The following is a 19,034-nucleotide window of genomic DNA, read 5'->3' on the forward strand; positions in this document are numbered from 1 at the left end:
GAGAAGCTTTTAAAAAATACTGTTACTTGGGGCAGCGGTTCTAAGTGTGGTGCAAAGCCAAACAGCATCAGCAGAATTTGGGAACCTATTATAAATGCAGATTCCCATGCCCTACCCCAGACCGACTTAATCAGAGACCTGGTTTGGGGCCTAGCCACCCGTGTTTTAACAAGCCTTTCAGTGATTCAGATGCTTGTGAAATTTCAGAACCACTGCTCTAGAGATTCTGATTTAATTGGTGAGGGGTCTGGTCTAAGTTCCGGTCTTTTTAAAAGGCTCTCCAGGTGATTTTCAGGTGTGGACAGATTTGAGAACCACTGCTCTTGGGGAAAAGTTGCTCAATCTTCCCTTTTGACTGGGAACTCTTCAGGTTGGCACAGCAGCGGAGAAACAGCTGTTTCAGCTGTCCTTGGACGGTGCCCACACTGTCAGGAAGAGATTTTTGTGCTTTTAAAGTGTGTGAGGGCAAGAACGAACTCACTTTACCCTCGGCTCTAGACAAAATTTAGACTTGTGGGAGCAAAATGGAGAATTGACCAAAACCCATTGGGAAATAATCCCCAAACTGAGGCAGACCGGTGTTCCCCAAATGTTCACACAGATCCCCTGGGGATCTTGTGAAATGCAGATGCTGGGTCAATAGGTCTGGAGCAAGGGCCTGAGAATCTGCATCCCCATCAAACTCCAGTCATGCTGCTGCTGCTGGCCTGGTGGCTTTCAGTGATCAGTTAGAAATTATGACTGAGGTCCAACCCCAAATCCATTGAACCAATCAACATCTTAATAAGATCCATTTTGTTCAAAAGTACTCTGTACTCGAAGGGAAAAAAGTAAAAAAAAACAACAACGGGAAAGAATTCTAATCTCTGGAAGATACAGCCTTGAGATGAACTTTGTTGCACTTGGATTTGTTTTGTATCCCTTAGAAGAGGAAGATGCATGGGGTGTAGTGATATGATTGGGGTCTTGGAGTTGTTGCCTAATGTGACAGAGATAATTGTTAAGAAACAATTTCTTTCTTTCTTTTTTAATTTTTTTTTTTAACGTTTATTTATTTTTGGGACAGAGAGAGACAGAGCATGAACGAGGGAGGGGCAGAGAGAGAGGGAGACACAGAATCAGAAGCAGGCTCCAGGCTCTGAGCCGTCAGCCCAGAGCCTGACGCGGGGCTCGAACTCACAGACCGCAAGATCGTGACCTGAGCTGAAGTCGGACACTTAACGGACTGAGCCACCCAGGCGCCCCTCTTTCTTTCTTTTTTAATGTTTATTTATTTTTAAGAGAGAGAGAGAGCGAGAGCAGGGAGGGGCAGAGAGAGAGAGAGAGATACAGAATCTGAAGCAGGCTCCAGGCTCTGAGCTGTCAGTGCAGAGCCTGATGCAGTGCTCGGACCCACAAACTGTGAGATCATGACCTGAGCCCAAGTTGGATGCTTAACCGGTTAAGCCACCCAGGTGCCCCAAGAAACAATTTCTTAAAAAAAAATGAGGCAACTATGTGAACTATATACAGTGATAAATGTGCTAATCATCTTGACCTTGATAATCATTCTACAAGGTGTGTATATCAAATCATCATGTTTACCCTTTAAATATATATAATTATATTTGACAATCACTCCTCAACAAGGTTTAAAAAATATTTTTTGCATCTGTTGTTTACTTTTAAAACAACCTTGGGAAAAAAAAAATCCCTTGGAGGTTTGCTAACTAGGAAAAGTGACTAAATGGAGTTAGATCTTTGATGTAACGTTTTTTTGAAATTGCTTTAGAAAACAATAATGGGACTAGGTAGGAAATTTAATAAATGGATTAACTCAGAGAATATTTGAATTTAGAAATATTTTAGAATATTTGAATTTTAGAAAATTTAATTTCTTTTATAATAAATGTGGTATATTATTTAAGCTAAAATGTGATATGTTAAGATGAAAATTATCTAAGCTAAATGAAGTGAGAAATTTCAGTACTCCTTAATACCACATTAAAATATTAATACTCCAGTTTTGAAGTGGCAAATTTAAAAAGATGCTTATTTCACATTACATTAAGCATTTCATTAATAATTTGAGGGTTTGGGGGTTAATTTCTAGCTTCTACTGTGAAGAAATACTAATGTCAAATTATTAAAAAAATTTTTTTTAATGTTTATTTATTTTTGAGACAGAGAAAGACAGAGCATGAACGGGGAGAGTCAGAAAGAGGGAAACACAGAATCTGAAGCAGGCTCCAGGCTCCGAGCTGTCAGCACAGAGCCTGACGCGGGGCTCCAACTCATGGACTGTGAGATCACGACCTGAGCCGAAGTCGGATGCTTAACCGACTGAGCCACCCAGGCGCCCCAATTTTAGAAACACATATGTCATGTATGATTCTCTTTAGTGAATATCACAAGTTAAAAATCTGTCTTCCTTTGAGTAATTCATACATATTAAGGCTAAAATGTACAATGAACTTAATGCATTTTTGTTATGTTTACTTAAAAAAATCCAAGTATAATTATTGAAACCATGGGATTTTAATATAACAACTTCACAGCATTTAGAGTTGGCAGAGATCTTAGATGTTGAATCCAATCCCCTTATTTTATGGATGAGGAAACTGAGAGCCAGAAAATTTTCATGCATCTTCCAAAGTCTCATATAGCTGGGAATTACGTGGAGTGGGCTAAGACAGAGACAAGGGAAGGGCCTTGAATGTCCTGCTAAAGAGTCTGTTGGGCCCCTGGGGCACAACCTCTCACTTCTATGGACAGCCAGCCCTCTCTTCAGCATAGAAATCAGGTTCTGAAGCACCACCTTTAAAGACCAATGTGGAAAATCACATTAAGAGAACAGAAAGCCACATCTGTTTGGCTTTGGACCCACAAGAATTATAGAGATCACCTCTTCCTTGCCCACCAATTATGGTGATTAAATTACTATAAAAATCAAACTTGAAAGACAGGGAATGTTGTTATGCTGTTTCATGGATGATGGCAGAATATAGAGCTGTTCTCCACCTTCTCTTACCGATTAAAAAAAAAAAACCAAAAAACAAAAAAACTCAGAGCAGAGCTCTAATTTGCTAGTCCTAATGTTGTACTATTTACAGCCTGTCTAATTCCAAATGTTTGTACAATATATGTTTAGAAAGCAGACCTATATGAACCTTATTTATTTGGGTAAGTGCTGTCGGCCCTTGAAAATGCAATGGTTGATCTGTCCAATTCATAGGCATAATTTTTGAGGTCAGTTGAGAACTTGGGCCCTCACTTACATCTTGGCACAGTTAACTAAAACCCAATAGAAAAACAAAGTAACGTATGATTACAGTTTCATTTTACTACAAGAAAGAAGTAATAAAACATTCTTTAAAAATGCTGTAACAATAAATCAAGAGGAGGAATGATTCAGCCTTTATCAAGTTAACGCTCAAGCATTTTAATGTAGAGGGACTGTTCTCTTTGGTTTCCTAACTTTGCCGTATGTAAAAATATACGAACACCTAATAAATGTATATGTGCCTTCTGATTAGGCTGTTTAAACACAAATATTTGCATCGTTGTTGAAGATGAATAGGAATTGTATATCGTGTTGGAACTTCTATGAGTCAGTAAAAGAATAGGATTGATATAAATAACCAGTTTTGTCTCCCTGTGGCCAATTTCTCGCTTTCTAAAACGTTATGGAAACAATCCAAAATATACACACACACATATATATACATATTTAAGTTAATGCTATTGCAAATAAGAATTTGAGAAATGTGGACCTGATTAATGTTAACTGGATTTTATACTATTTTATGCACAAGTGTTCAAAAATAAAGTTTAAATAAATGCAAAGAAAAATACCCATTTAATTTACATTGGCAATAAAAGTGAAATAAAATAAATATAGTTTTAATATAAAATCAGGCAATCTTGTTAATAAGCGAATAAATAGCTCAAAAGAACAGCTGCTTTTTAATAAGTCCAATACTGGCATTCAAAATGCTATAATTCAGCTCAAATGTACAAATTAAACATTGTTATTAAAGTACCTAAGGATAGCAAGAATAAACACAGGTCTTCATCCTGTTTTCTTTATCTAAAAGTCTTCTATTAAAGATGCGATCCCAGTGTCAGCCTAAATAAAGAGGTAAACTGAGGAAAGTCTGAATTACCGGAAAATGGGTTTGTTCTCGAATAGCAGAAGAATTGCAATTCAGAAAATGCAAACTGGCGCAAGCTAAAGACGACTCCGCTGAGGCTGTATTTGTTGAACAAGAAGTGCAAAGAGGGCGGAGGCGTCCAGCTAGAGGCCAAGTAGTAAGTCCATTGGTTTGAGGACTGGGAGAGGTTCTTGGCCGAGGTTCATTGGTCTGGAGGTAGATTTTGGTTTTCTGTAAGTCACGCATTTACGGGAAATCAGTCTCTTCAGTTCTTAAGTGTTGTGTTCCAGAGGGTGCGTGCGTGAGATTCTCAATTTCATATCCTCCGGTACCATTTTGAAATTCTTTCATACCAGTTTCAGGGAAAGAAAAAAGGTGGGGGGGGGGGTCTAATAATTTTGTTTTGTCACCAGAGCATAGACGATCATGGCTTAACCACTGTCAACAGAAATAGAGAAATAATAGGACAAGTTTGAACGACCAGAAATGTCACTGATTCAGGAAGAGCAGAGGAATTGACATGCAAGTTGTAGCAAGCTCCTGCCAGGCACTGAGGGTTTGGAGCGGCTCTTTTTTCCGCGTTAGGAGCTCAAAGACGTGCAAGTCCCGCCACAGCCCAGGCAGGAAGTTCATTGGCTAGAGGACTGGGAAAGCTCGGACGTTCATTGGCTAGAAGATAAGTCCCAGTCTTCCGTAAATCACGCGGAAATCGGTCTCTGTTAAGTTCGCGCCTGTGGAGGACGCATGCGCGGGGTTCTCCACTCCTTATCTCTGGTTGCGTTTCAGGCCGAAACTGTTTCCCACCAGGCATGAAACTGTCTGTCCCAAGCATACACTCACAGGACTAGAGGACTTGCGAGAATCCATGTCATGACCAGTATGTGGAAAAAGGCTCAACTGCACGAGTAAGCAAAGAAATGACTGTGTAAACAAGTTATCCCCCCCCCCCCCCCCCCCCCCCCCCCCCAGTAAATTGCTCCGCTTCTTCTCCTCCCTCCCTCCCATTCCTCCTTCCTGCCAGTTCTGGGGAGTGTGGAAATATGGAAGGAAAGCAGTTTCCTACTCTGCTGGTAGGAGCGTCTGTTGGTTCTTTTCAGAAGTGCAGCCTGGCAATGGTTAGGGAAAACTGCAAATTTGTTCATGTCGCTTTCACCTAGGAGATCTCTAAGAAAAGGAGAGGCCTGGGGCACCTGGGTGGCTCCGTCGGTTAAGCATCCCAATTCGGCTCAGGTCATGATCCCCGGGTTTGTGGGTTCCAGCCCCTGGTCAGGCTCTGCGCAGACAGCTCAGAGCCTGGAGCCTGCTTCGGATTCTGTGTCTCCCTCTCTCTGCCCCTCTCCTGCTCTTGCTCTGTCTCTGTCTCTCTCTCAAAAATAAATAAACATTAACAAGATTAAAAAAAAGAGAAAATGAGAGGCATGAGCAAATATTAATGTTATTTATAAATTAAAAAAAAGAAACAATATAAATGTCCAATAATGGGGGGGTGGCTAGTGGATAAATTATAATACGCCCATACCATGGAATATTGTATAGTTATTAAAACTCACATCGTGGAAGCTTCCTTTGAATGGAAAAATTTTCAAGATATACTACTAAGTGCAGAAAAAAACCAGGCTGTAAGACAGGAAATACTGTGCGATTTTGTTTTTGTGATAAAAACATGTAACATTTGTAGAAATAAAAGGCTGAAAGCGTATGCACCCAGGTGTGCACCGTGATTATTTCAGAGCATATTTATGCATGAGTTTCTTCATTGAGACTTTTTCATATTTCCCAAACTTGTAACATGCTTGTCAAATTACATAATTAGGAAAAAATACAGCTTTTAAAAAAAGTTTCTCTTTGCCAGTCCTATTCTAAGTTACAGAGCTATGAGCTGCCAATCTCATCCTAAATTATAACCTGGAATATTTAGCATCATTCTTGCAGTGAAGTTCAAGTCGACTTCTCTTATAATTCACTCTCATAGCCTCTCCTGCTCTTCTTCGTGTTGGAACGCAATTCTGAAGCGACACTGTGGTCTTCTGATCCCCGGGCTTTTTGGCATCTCTTCTCCAGGCTTTTGCTCTTTCTTCTTCTCTGAGTCTCCTTAGACAACATCCCGGGAAAACCTGCTTCCCACTACTGACCAAGGTCTGGAGGACAACCTTTTATTTCCCTCAACATCAGGACAACTGTCAGAATTACAGGTTTCTCCCTGGGGACTTTCTCCAAACCCTGGGGACTTTCTCCTTAGCTCTGCCCCAGCAGTTGGGACAGTGCTGTCTTCCCTTTGGGCTTTCCTGGTGTGACACAGTGAGGGGTGTGCCCATAGGAAGGAATGTGCCGACACTTTGAGGACTCCTGAGGTGGCTTCATTGAATTGAATGGATGGTGGCTCATCCATTTAGATCTCCAGTAGCAATGCTTTCCCAGCCTGTCTTGGCTTCCTTAGCATTAGCCTTTATGGTGACTATCAACTCTTGACTTATTTTACACAACTTAATTATTTTATGTTAGCTGACTTTTTTATGTGATACTGTGATTTTTAAGAAATACACACCTGTTTCTGGCTAAAACTTTTGGAGTTTCTTAAATGATGAAAGTGATCCAAATGTCTTTTGTTATGTTAATTTCGGAAACTCCTTAGGTCGCCTAAGGATGGGGTCCGGTTGCCAGGGGGCCAACCTCGTAGTTAGAGGTTTAGATTGAATTCAGTCACCAACGGCCAATGATTTAATCAATGCCTGCTTAGGTGATAAAGCTTCCATAAAACCCAAGCGGAGGAGGTTCTGAGAAGTTCCAGGTGGATGAACTCACGGAGATTTGGGGAGGATGGCATGCTTAGAGCATGGAAACTCAGTGCCCTTCCCCCATACCTTGCCCTGTGTATCTCTTCTCCCTGGCTCTTCCTGAGTCGTATCCTCTTATAATAAACTGGGAATCTAGTAAGTAAAATGTTTCTTGAAGTTCTGTGAGTCACTCTAAGAGAGTGATTAAATTCAAGGAGAGGCATTGTTGGAACCTTTGCTCTATAGCCAGTGGGTCAGAAGTACCTGTAACAACCTGGATTTGCTATTGTCAAGTGAAAGGGGAGGGGCAGTCTTGTGGGACGGAGTCCTTAACCTGTGGGATCTGATACTATCTCCAGGTTGATAGTGTCAGAATTGAGTTGAATTGTAGGACACCCAGCTGGTATCAGAGAATTGCTTGCAGGTGTGGGAAAACTACCCCCACGCACTGGAACTGGGGACAGAACCATTATTCATTCATTCCTTCCTTGATGTACTTATTGGTTGATTGATTGATAATATATTGCCTTGTCAACTAATTCAAATGATAACAGAAGTATGTGACGCTTCCCCAAAAGTCGCAATTATTGTTATGTTATATGGGAATCCATTTAGGTATTTGTCTACATATCCAACACATTGTGTGTGTGTGTGTGTGTGTGTGTGTGTGTGTAAGTGGACATGACATGCCCAGATTTGATTTTTTTTTAAAAAACGGGATCATTCTTTTCTATCATGTGCTTTTATTTAGTCATTCCGGTGCTCATGGCAGCACAGGTAATTGCCGTTTTTCATTTCTGCAGCCAGTGCTGCGGTGACTGTTCCTATGTGATGTCTTCGTGCCTCCTGTTTTAGAGAGCCAGACTCTCTCCTGGCTCTGGCTGCAGGCAGCCAAAGTGTCATTCATCGTAACAGTTGCTGTTTCTGTCCACAATCAGCAGAAACCCAACTGTCAAGCTGAATATGAGCTGTAATAGTTATCATTTACTGATATAGCTCATTCCTGAGTGAGTTGGTGTCCCCCGGGGCAAACTCCCAAATCAGAAGTCTTTCTTGCTCCCCAGTGGCACACGATTCTAAAAGGGAGGTGAAAGAAAATTGGTGTCAGTACATGCAGATAGAATTTTATAGTCACGCAAAGGGATTTGTGAATACCACACGATGTGAGAACGATGATTGAAATTGGCATCTGATAGATGGCAATATTTTGGCTTCCTTGTTCTTGTAGCATAAATGTAGTTCTGAAGGTTTGCCTATTCAGATCTGAGCCACCCTTGTACTTTGTCTTTAAACTTTATTGTTTACTATTAAACCCAAAGCGGTGTTGCATGAGGTATAAAGTCTTTGCAGATAAAGAGGTGGATGTCGGATGCCCTTGCTTGTCCCCCAGACCCCCTCAGTCATGGCAGACGTGTCACAGTTAGCTATGACGTAACTTCAGAGTCCTTCTCAGCCTGGTGTTTCAGGGCTGCTGCACATCAGGTGGACTTGGCTGAAAGCTGAAATCTGTCATCTCCAGATTTATTAAAGTCTCTTCACGTATTTGTTGAGCCCTGTGTGCCTGGCACGGTGCCGGGTCCCCAGGGTTCAGCTATGAATGATACAAACCTAGTCCCTGATCTTATGGAGAAAGTCAGACAGTGATTGAGCACCTGATTCCAAATATATCAGCTAGTACACAGAGGAAAGCAGGCCTATGGGAGCGCATGATGGAGGAGTTAACTTAGTCTTAGGGGTACTTTTCCTTAAACTGAGCCCCGAATGATGGGTGGGAGTTGGCCAGTAAGCTGGACGGGGCCCAAAGGGGGCTGTTCCAGGCATAGGGAAGATCCCTGCAGTGGTGCTGACGGCAGTTCAGGGAGCCTAGAGAAACCTGGTATGATTGGAGCCTGAGGATCCTGGAGGAGAGAGATAGGAGGCGAGTAGATAGACACATGCCCAGGGCAATTCAGGCAGGCCTTAGTGGCCTTGGAAGGGATTTGGATCTGTTTCCTAAGGCAACCGGAAATCGTAGAAGGGTCTTAATTAGGTAACGTAAGTAGATTTGCCTTTTTAAAAACATGGGACTGACATGTAAGAGTCTTTACATGGTTTAGTTCTTCTTTATTTTTTATTGTATTAAAAAAATGTTTATTTGCTTATTTTTGAGAGAGTGAGAGTAGGCGAGGGGCAGAGAGAGAGGGGAACAGAGGACCCAGAGTGGGCTCTGCACTGACAGCAGAGAGCCCGATGCAAGGGCTTGAACTCACAGAACCGCAAGATCATGACCTGAGCTGAAGTCGCACGCTCAACCGCCTGAGCCACCCAGGTGCCCCTGAGTTCCTTCTTTTAAAAATCTTTTAATTGTATTTTTAAGTGAGCTCTCTACGCCCAGCATGGGGCTTGGACCCTGAGATCAAGAGTCACATGCTCTAATGACTGGGCCAGCCAGGCACCCCTAGTTCCTTCTTATTTTGCACTCTTTGAAGAAAACCATTACAATTGGAAGTTTCTGAAGTACCTATGAGGTAGAACACAGTGTAGAAGCTGCAGTGGTGCTTGCAAAGCCTGTAACCAGCCGGGCTTTACACGTATTTTTGTGCTTTACAAATAATTAACTCGCTGAATTCAGGTATCACCTAATTTGATTTAGGTATTCCTGCTGTCCCCATCTTACAGAGGAGAAGCCTGAGGTACAGAGAGGTGAAGAAACTGATCTGAACTCCTTAATGGTGGAGCTGGCGGGTGGCACCACTCTTCCTGCCGGCCCCTCCCTTGGAAGAGCTTACAAAACTGTCTGTTCCTTGCCAGGTACCAGCACAGCCCCATCTGGCTCCCCCCTACCAGCTTCTGGGCCAGTTCTCTCCTGACCGTGGCCGAAGTCTATCGGGACCTGCATCATCATCCAGGTATGAGGCCTTTTGCTAGTCTTCTAGCTCCTGCAGGTGGTTGAGACTTTTTCTGTTGACCACTTGCGATGCCTAATTTTGTGTGTTGTCTTGGGTATGCCATCGGACACTTGGCCAAACATTACTCTGAGTGTTTCTTTGAGGGCGTGTTTTTAGGTGAGATTAACATTTAAATCCGTGGACTTTGAGCAAGACAAATTGCCCTCCGTAGTTGGAGGGGTGGGCCTCAACTAATCAGTTGAAGGCCCGAATTGCACGACAACAATAGAACTCTGAGCAAGAGAGGGTCACAGCAGACTGCCTTTACCCTCAAGTTGGAATATTAGTTCTCTTGAGTCTCCAGCCTGCCGGCCTCACCCTGGACACTTTAGATTTACCAACCTCCATAGTTGTGTGAACCTATCTATTTATTAAAAAAAAATTCTTTAAGTTTATTTATTTACTTTTGAGAAACAGAGAGAGCAAGCAGGGGAGGGGCCGAGAGAGAGAGAGAGAGAGAGAGAGAGAGAAAGAATCCCAAGCAGGCTCCATACGTCAGCACAGAGCCCGATGCGGGGCTTGAACTCAGAAACTGTGAGATCATGACCTGAGCCAAAATCAAGAGTCGGATACTTAACTGACTGAGACACCTGGGTGCCCCTGAGCCAATTTCTTATAGTAAATCTCTCTCTGTCTCTGTCTCTCTCTGTATACACACACACACACACACACACACACACACACACACACACACACACACACAGACAGACATCCTATTGGTTCTGTTTCTCTGGAGAACACTGACTAATATACCCCTGTATACCTAGCATTTGGCTCAGCATATGTGCTCAATAAATACGAGCAGCATTAATAAGCCCGGGACTCCAGCCCATAGAGCCTTAGCCTCCAGGCATCCTCTTTTCTCCTGATCCCACCACACATGTCTAGCTGGTTTGCCTGGTTTTCTGGCTTGTGCCCTTGGTACATGCCTGTTTTCCTCTGCTGGGGGACAGGCTTATCCTCGATCCCAGGCCTTGGCTGACATCTTGCTTAACCTTCACCAGTTTCCCAGTTTGAGGCCCTGGTTGGTGTTGCCTTGCCACCAAATTATTGAGCTGTCTGATTGATTTTGCCAATGTCAGGAGAGGCCACCAGCCCCGAGGTTGGGTCCTTTTAAATCCTGCTTCTCCCAGCCAGGAAAAGCATAGGCTTCCTTCATACCCACTGGAAAGCACATTGAGATTTTGGCTCAAAACTTTACCTCTCTCCCTCATTTCCAGAGCCAGCCATATCCCTGGTGACAGCTTCTGGCTCTATATTGGGCCTCTTTGGTCCTGGTTCCCTATTTTCCCTGCTGATTCTGCCACTGCAGTCTCCATATGCAGACCATTGAAAGAGTAGGACGTACATGTGCCTAATCCCAAAGGAGAAAGGTGACAAGGGCCGTACAGAGGCCGAGACTAAGGGCTGGCAGTGTCCAGAGATGGGAGAGAGAGACTTCATGGAGATAGCTGAATTTGTCTGGGCTTTGAAACTAAGCCGGATTTCGGCAGAAAGAGCTAACATTGGAGGGTGGACACAGATGTCTCAACATGTAGCTTGAGCTCAAAAGCAGCAAAGGATGCAAAGAGGCTGGACTATGGGGGAGGAGGCTGGGGGATGGGAAAAGAATGGAAGAGAGAGTGGTGGGGGGCAAGCTGGAAAGAATGGAAGAGAATCATTTTATGCAGAAATATACTTGGAATGAGCAAAGGAGGTGTTCCTTTGTTCCTTGACAGGATTCACTTCTACAAAATAACCAGTGAGGTACCTTGGCTGAGAGTTTATAATACAAGCAATATGTTTACACTTTTTGGTGGCTGTTGGGCATAGGAGCTCTGGCCCGAGGGTCTAGAGAACCAACCTTGTCTTGGCTGAACCACTAAAGAGCTGGAAGAGCTTTGGGGGGGGTCTCATATCCCTCATCTGGGAAGCAGGATCTATGGAATGAACTGGATAGGATCTAATATTCTTTTAAGATATGAAACTTTAAAAGGTTGACATAAATTTTGCTCTCAGGAGTAATTGCAAGAGCAGATATATATGTATATATATCTGTGTGTGTATATATACAGATATATACGTATATATATCTGTGTATATACACACACAGATATATATGTATATATAGCATGTATATATATATATATGTATACACACATACACAGACACACGCGTATATATGTTTGTATAAGGAGTTTTTAATTATAAAATTTCAAACATACACAAAAGTGTGTTTACCCAATTGTTAAAATCTTACCACATTAACTTCATCTATTCCTTCCCCCCTCCTCTCTTTTTGGTTGAATTATTTTAAAAACACTGACATCATGTCTTTTGCCTCTGCATACTTCAATGTTCTGAAATATATGAACAGTTAAAAAGAAAAAAAAGAATTACCATGCCATTAATACATTAAAAAAAAAAAAGAGCTTTATGTCATCTAAAATTCAGACCATAGTACAATTTTCCCAATCATCTCAAAAACACCTGTTCAGTATTGTTTTGTTTCAATTAGGATCCACGTGTGACATTCGGTTGTTTCTTTAATCTCTTTTAAAGAATGGATTATTTATTTATTTGTTTGTTTATCATTTATTTTTAAAGTTTTATTTACATGTAATCTCTACATCGAAGTGGGGCTTGAACTCATGACCCTGAGATCAGGAGTCCCATGTTCTTCTGACCGAGCCAGCCAGGCGCCCCAAGAACAGATTTTTTAAATGCAGACAAAAAGTGTTCTTTTGAGACCAGACAGGGTGAGTCTGGGCAGCATTTAAGAGGCCAGTGCAGACAGCAGTTGTGACCAGGCACCCCTCAGCTGGTTTCCCACCTCAGGAAGGCAGGTACCGTTTCTCTCTCTCAGGTCCTTTTTCATGGACTCTTGGGCCAGGAGGATCTATTTTCAAAGAAGTAGGCAATTTTAGCTGTGGCCACATCATTGAAACCAAAGGGAACTGAGCTGTTAAAGTCGTGTTCAGTGCTTTGAAAACACATCCCCGTTGTCCCCTGGTCACCTGTTTTGTGGAACAGTGATCAGAAACAGACCCTTGGAGCTGTCTTCCTTTTGCCTTTAAGAAAACTTGGGTCACATAGAATGTACTTTATATTTCACTCCAGCAAATTAGTGTAGCCACTGATGTAACTGGTGTCTCTCTCCCTAATTTTCCTCAGTTTCTCACTGACTTTGCTTTCGTCTCCCGTTCAGGCACATTCCTTGAGAAAAGCAGGAAGTCAGGGAGCCGGGGAGCTGGTGCTGGCTCTCCCGATGCCTGGCCAGTGTGATCTTGGGCAAGTTATATCACCTCTCTGGACTTTGGTTGTTTGCAGTGAAAGGCTCTGACTAACACAACCAGAACGTGGAGTGACTGACCGGGACCTCAGCGAAGTCCTCAGGCGGTGGACGCGGTCTGTGCGGTCCTCATCCTGCCCTTTTCAGTGATAGTTTCTCTGCTCATGTGGCCCTGTCTCTCAGGCCCCTTGTACTTCCCAATGGCTCTTAGCCGTTACCTTTGTCTTCCTACCTCCTTCAAAGTCCTCCTTGGAAGGGCCCTGTGCTCTGCACCCGTTTGCTCCTCTCCTTAACAGAGAGGCCCTCTTTAGAGCTGGGAAATACCTGATTGGTGAATTCAGACTCATTGGCTGTTACCAACTTAACGTGCTCCTCACATAAGGTCATTTTCATTTCCGTGAATGAAAATATTTAGCGAATTCATAGAAGAGTAGAGTTTTAGTCACCAGTTCCCAGCTGGCTTCTGGTTGCCCTCATAGCCCAGCTCAAAGGTAGCTTCTGGGTTTGCTCAGGAGGGTGGGTTTGCAGGCGGCCAACGGAAAGCAACTTTGTGAGAGAAGACCACACCCACTGCCGAGATTTCACAAGATTTCATAGAGCCGGAGGGCTGCTGTCACCAGACCTGCCACCAGGAGGGAGCACAGCGGCTTGGGGAGCCATGCACCCAGAAAGTCTCAGACGTGGAAAGGAGAAGGAAAGTGGGTGGCGGAGAACGAACACGGATCTTGAGACTTGGGTTTGAATCTCACTTCAGGCATTTCCTGGCTCTGTGAACTTGGATGAGTCACTCAACCACCGTAAGCCTCAGGTTCCATCTGTAAAACTGGGGATGGCAGTTAATACCTATCTCATAAGATTGTTGTGAAGATAGGATTATTGTGGAGACTAAGAGAGATACTTGATGTGAAAGCACCTGGTAAAAAGTAGGCCTAGGACCCCATCTCCAGAGACTCTGGGTGGCCAGGTATTAGTATTATTTTTTCAAGCTCTTCAGGAGATTTGAGTGTCAGGATTTACAACAGTTGTGATAATTTATTTTGGTTTCTTTACATAATTCAGAGTGTTGCCCAGGGGTGAAGCCTAAGTAAGTGTTGATAGGCCATTGGTTCCTTATTTCCAAAAAGGAAATAATTCAGGCCAAAGAACCTTATTAGACTACCAGAACTCCAGGGTTGACTGGTCATCCAGTCCAATTACTCATCTGTTGGTTGAATCTTCTTTGCGTGATCCTTGCCAAGCGGTGTGTTAGCCAGTGTTTCTCCAGTTTTAGCAGGCATCAAAATCCCCTGGAGGGCTTGTTAAAACCCAGACTGTTGAATCTTAGCCCTGGCGTTTCTGAATATGTGGCTCTGCGGTGGGGCCTGAGAATTTTCATTTCCAGCAAGTACCCAGGTGATGGTGATGCTGCTGGTGTGGGGACCCCACCTGGAGAACCACTGATCTGGACAATGCTTGGCCACCTCCAGAAACAGAACTTCCTGCCTCGCGAGCGTGTTCAGCCATCTTCCGGAGTGTGCAACACCGACACCATCTGTGGGAAAGATCTTTCTGGTGTTAATCTGAAATCTGTCTTCCTACCCCTTCTACCCATAGGCTCTTTGTCTTGCCTCTTTGACGGTAGAGTTAAACATTATTCATCCTTGCCTTAACAAAAAGTACTTTTATTAGCTTTGGCTTGTGACTCACGCTTCTGAGGGTAAAAACCTGACTGTGCCGGTCCTCTGGACATATGGTAAAAACCTTAAACCATGCTAAGGGGAAAAAATTTTGATCTTCTGTTCCCGGGATAACAACTCAGGTTGGACAAATCTATTTTGAGTTCCCGGCGTGTTTGAAGAGTGGGAGATACCCAGGTGAGTGGCCATTTCACGAATTCCTTTGGCAGGCCGAAATGGCCACTTCCAACCTGATGGATATGGATTTTTAGTGACGGACAACTCGGTGCTCCTCTGTGGTTCTACCACAGCTTTGTGGACTTAGGACCGTTCTAGCAATGAAATGCATATTTTGGCACACATGCAACTTGCTCAAGAAATAAAAACTTAATAGACATATATCTGAAAGTTTCTAGCACTTCAGGGAGATTTCGAGATTTATTCTAGCATACCATACAATGAGTTTTATTGGGAACTGCAAAAATATATAATTTTAATAGGAATAGGTAAGCACAAAACCTTGACACCACTGAAAAAATACTGGCTCTGCCAAAGCAACCCCCATAAAAGTTTGCAGAATGTTTCAGAAAAGAATTATTAGGGGCTGATTTTTTAGTGGAGCTTCAGCCCTAGCTGAAGCTTTTTAAGAAAATATATTTATTGACGTTTCCAAGGAAAGAGCAGATATTTGCTGCCTTTGAAGAGAGGCTATCCTGCTGATCTTAGAGCTTTATGAGGAAAGATCACACATGTTGTTTTGTGCATATTTGGTGAAAAAATCCTAATTAATAATTAGATGTACAACAGCCTTATGAAGTCAGACATATTTTAGGAAAAACATAGTAAGGTGAGACTACAGTGCTCTTTTGCATTCAAAAGATGGAGATGTATTAGGCAACTGGATGTTTTTCCCTTCGAGATGGTGCTGTCCTCCTTACCCGGCTTCCTTCACACTTTGCCTAAGCTAAGAAGGTTGATTTCTTACTGTTGACTGTAGGATGCGACTCTTGGTCCTTCTAGGTATGGAGCTTTATTTTTTTCTTTTTCAAGTTTTTACTTAAGTTCCAGTTGGTTCGCATACAGTGTAATGTTGGTTTCAGGTGTAGAATGTAGTGATTCATCACTTACACACAGCACCCAGTGCTCATCACAAGTGCCCTCCTTAGTACCCATCACCCATTTAACGCACCCCTAGGAATGGAGCTTTAAAGCACCACTCCTTTGTGACCTTGACATCTCTGATTTTCACTGCCCATCAAAAACGGGAGAGCAATACCCACCCCACCGATTGTCGTGAGATATAATAGGATGTTATCTATGGCACACTCTCCATACTCAGGCTGGCGCCCAACAGGTGCCTCCCTAAGAGTTCATACATTTTGGGGTAAGGGTCAGTGAGTAGTGGCACCCCTACCCCAGGGAAAAGAAAGCCAGAAGGTCCGTTCCTGACGAGGGATATTGCCCCGGGTCCCCATCATCTCTTGATAGAGAGTGGTAGCGGTTCTTCCCAAACTATGTATCCGCATCACTGGTGTCCAATTAGATCTTAAGAAGTGCATCGTGTTAAAAGGGCTCTATGGTCAGTACATTTGGCAAATCTTGCTAAGGGCTGGGAAGAGCCCAACAGCAATGAATCTTGTTCAGCTTTGTTTAAGGAAGCATTTTCTAAGCTTATTCCAGTGATAGGAACTTATTTTCATAACAAGACTATTAACACCTTGTGAGACATTGGTACCCCTCAGGGCAGTGTGAGAGCTGCTGATCAGAGACCTTTAAAATCAGTAGGAGAGACTTTGCCCTTGGTGCTTAGTGTGGTCCCGCCCGTTGTAGGTATGGGTATATGTGTAAGTCAGTATCCTGATGATTCTTGCCCAAACAGTGACTTCCTGGATGCACGATTTGTTTGCACTGTCACCACGAGCAGGGAATCTGGCCCAAATCTTTCTCCCATAAGCCTCTTTCCTACTGCGCTGCCAGGTAAAAGAACTTCAAGGAACAGACTTTGGAGCAGCCAGGGTCTTGGTCTGACCAGTCTTTCTGGAGATTTGGATACCCCAGGTATCCAAAGCAGAGGTGGCTGCCTTGTGTGACTCGCTCCCCGAGGTCAGACCTGAGCAATGGCCAGGTGCCAGAAGAATCCTGAGGAAGATGCTTCCAGCAGGCTCTGCAGAGAACTTGTTCACAAAGGCAGGCAGGAGACACGGAATAAAGGGTTCTGTTCTCCAGCAGCAGCAGATTTCATCATTGCACGGTTCCCACGGACTGTGTTTCTATTTTGTCTCCCTGCAGTTTCAATCCTCTTTCCTCTCAGAAAGGAATCTTTTGTGTTTGGCCTCCTCCTCGGGCTTTGGTAAACTTCCTGCCTGCACCGGCTCCCGATCCCCTTCGTGTGCCGACTTGCCGTGGCGAGGGCGCACTCACAAGTTTCCTTCCCCAGGCTCCGCGCTTGGCCCGCCCGGCTACACATCTTCAAACGCGTTCCCTTCGGTGGAGAAATGAGCTGTTGCCGGAGTCGGGTTCTGTGACACGGAGGACTGGCTAATTGGCTGGCTGCCCCGAGTGATAATCTGGAAGCGATCAGTGGAGGAAAAAGATAACACAGCTGTGATTTTCAAGGAGACAGGTCCCGGTTTTTCTACCTGCCAACCACGTTTCCTCTGTGGAGTTTTTCCGCAAGAGCTGTAAAAGAGACCTTTTAATCTTGTTTCAAAAGCCTGGAGGCCCGCGTCTTTCCAGATCTTGGGAAGAAAGCAGGCCAGGGAAACGTGCGTTGCTGAGGAGCCCAGGGTTTATAAGGAAATGCAGTGGAGGGGGAGGGCAGGCAGGCGGGATGCCATTGCAATTCCGTGTCCGAGCTTTGCATGTACTTGAGAGGACCCGGTGCACTTGGCCTCCAAGTACTTTCACCCACACGTATGATAGGATTTGGGGGTGGGGGCGGAGGGTGTTTCAGAGATTGACGAACGTAAATCTGTCAGTGGGTGATTTTCAGACATCTGCCTGGAGCGGTTGCAGACAAACATGGGAGTTATTGGAGCCACAGATACGCCTGACAACGCCTGGGAAAACCTGAGCCAGAGGATCTCCTGGGAGACTGCTGGGCAGCGGGGGGTGGGGGGTGGTGGGAAAAGTTGTGTCAGTAATAAATAGTTTATCATTTAGCTTTGGATCGAAAAAGAGCAAAAAAAAAAAAAAGAGAGAGAGAGAGAAATCAGAATCAGGAGCTCCGGAGTCAGGTATTGTTTTTGTCAGGAGTCGATGAATGCTCTAGAAATACACAGAGCCTGACATGTGTCTGTGTGCACTGGGCGTCTTGAGTCACTGCTGCCACCAGGCTGGCTGTAGTTTAGCGACAAGGCCTGGGAAGTCCCCAGGATGTGGTTTGAGATTTACTCAAATGGGGTATTTCATCTTTCTTAGTATGTAACCGGCAGAGCTGCTTACTGTTTTATAGCAGACATTTCTGCTGCTTGGTATGGCGCAGTGGCTTCAGCAGCTGGTGCTATGGTAACATTTAAAAATACTTCAGAATTGCTTGTTGATTCACAGCGTAGGATGCATGTGGTAGAAGGCAGCTGGGCGCCTGGGGCTTCTCCAAGCCTCAATATCCTGATCCGTAAAATGGGGATAATAATACTTGTCTTGCCAAGCTGTTAAAAGGGCTGGCCCCCAGTTACGCCGACGATCGACATGACAAAATGCCAACTTTTTCTTCTGAAGATAAGTCATGATTTGAGAGGCTGGCATACTTAAGGGAAGGACATCCACGTAGGTATCTGCCAGGAACAAAACGAGAGCCGGCGTCTTGGAAGATCCATTCCATCTCTTCCCCTGACAGTATTTTTCTGACAATTATCTGCTTTCTGTTGCCTGTGGCTCTGCTTCATTTTCTCCCTGTCTCACGGCGCTAAACTGGCATCCCCTGGGAAGAGGTTGAGAAATGCTGTGTACAGGGTTCACCTTGCCCTGTGAGAGTGTGGCGTGGAGAAATCCCCACCAACGTGAGACTAGAGTCGGCACGGCCACGACAGCCTTTGAATCAGAGGTGGACTTGTGGCTGTTGTTTCCTATGTGCCAAAGAGCAAACAGCTGATTCCTCTCTTATTCCACCTGGGACATCCCATAAACTTCAAATTTTCAAAACCCAAAACTTCCAGTCACTTTGGTGGGCAAGGGGAAGAGGCATCTTCTCAAGACCTTTGACTTCCTGCATCTCTGAATCCCTGAGCACCAATAGCTGATGCTGTGCCCTGTGCATTTGAAGGCAGGAGAGC

The 19,034-nt window shown here is 44.1% G+C and overlaps 1 protein-coding gene across 4 annotated transcripts in view; it reads left to right on the forward strand.

The window, feature by feature from the left end:
* Positions 1–4,840: 4,840 nt before the first annotated feature.
* Positions 4,841–19,034, forward strand: part of CREB5 (cAMP responsive element binding protein 5) — a 480,741-nt gene continuing 466,547 nt past the window's right edge. For 3 of the 4 annotated variants that reach the window (XM_042968866.1, XM_042968875.1, XM_042968891.1), the window contains exons 1-2: positions 6,921–7,063; positions 9,698–9,795. The gene's annotated coding sequence lies outside the window, so the exon portion shown is untranslated. Of the gene's footprint in view, positions 5,039–6,920; positions 7,064–9,697; positions 9,796–19,034 lie in introns of those variants that run through there. The other variant, XM_042968884.1, reaches the window with a different exon arrangement.

The sequence above is a fragment of the Panthera tigris genome, chromosome A2 (assembly GCF_018350195.1).
Source record: "Panthera tigris isolate Pti1 chromosome A2, P.tigris_Pti1_mat1.1, whole genome shotgun sequence".
Lineage (NCBI taxonomy): Eukaryota > Metazoa > Chordata > Mammalia > Carnivora > Felidae > Panthera > Panthera tigris.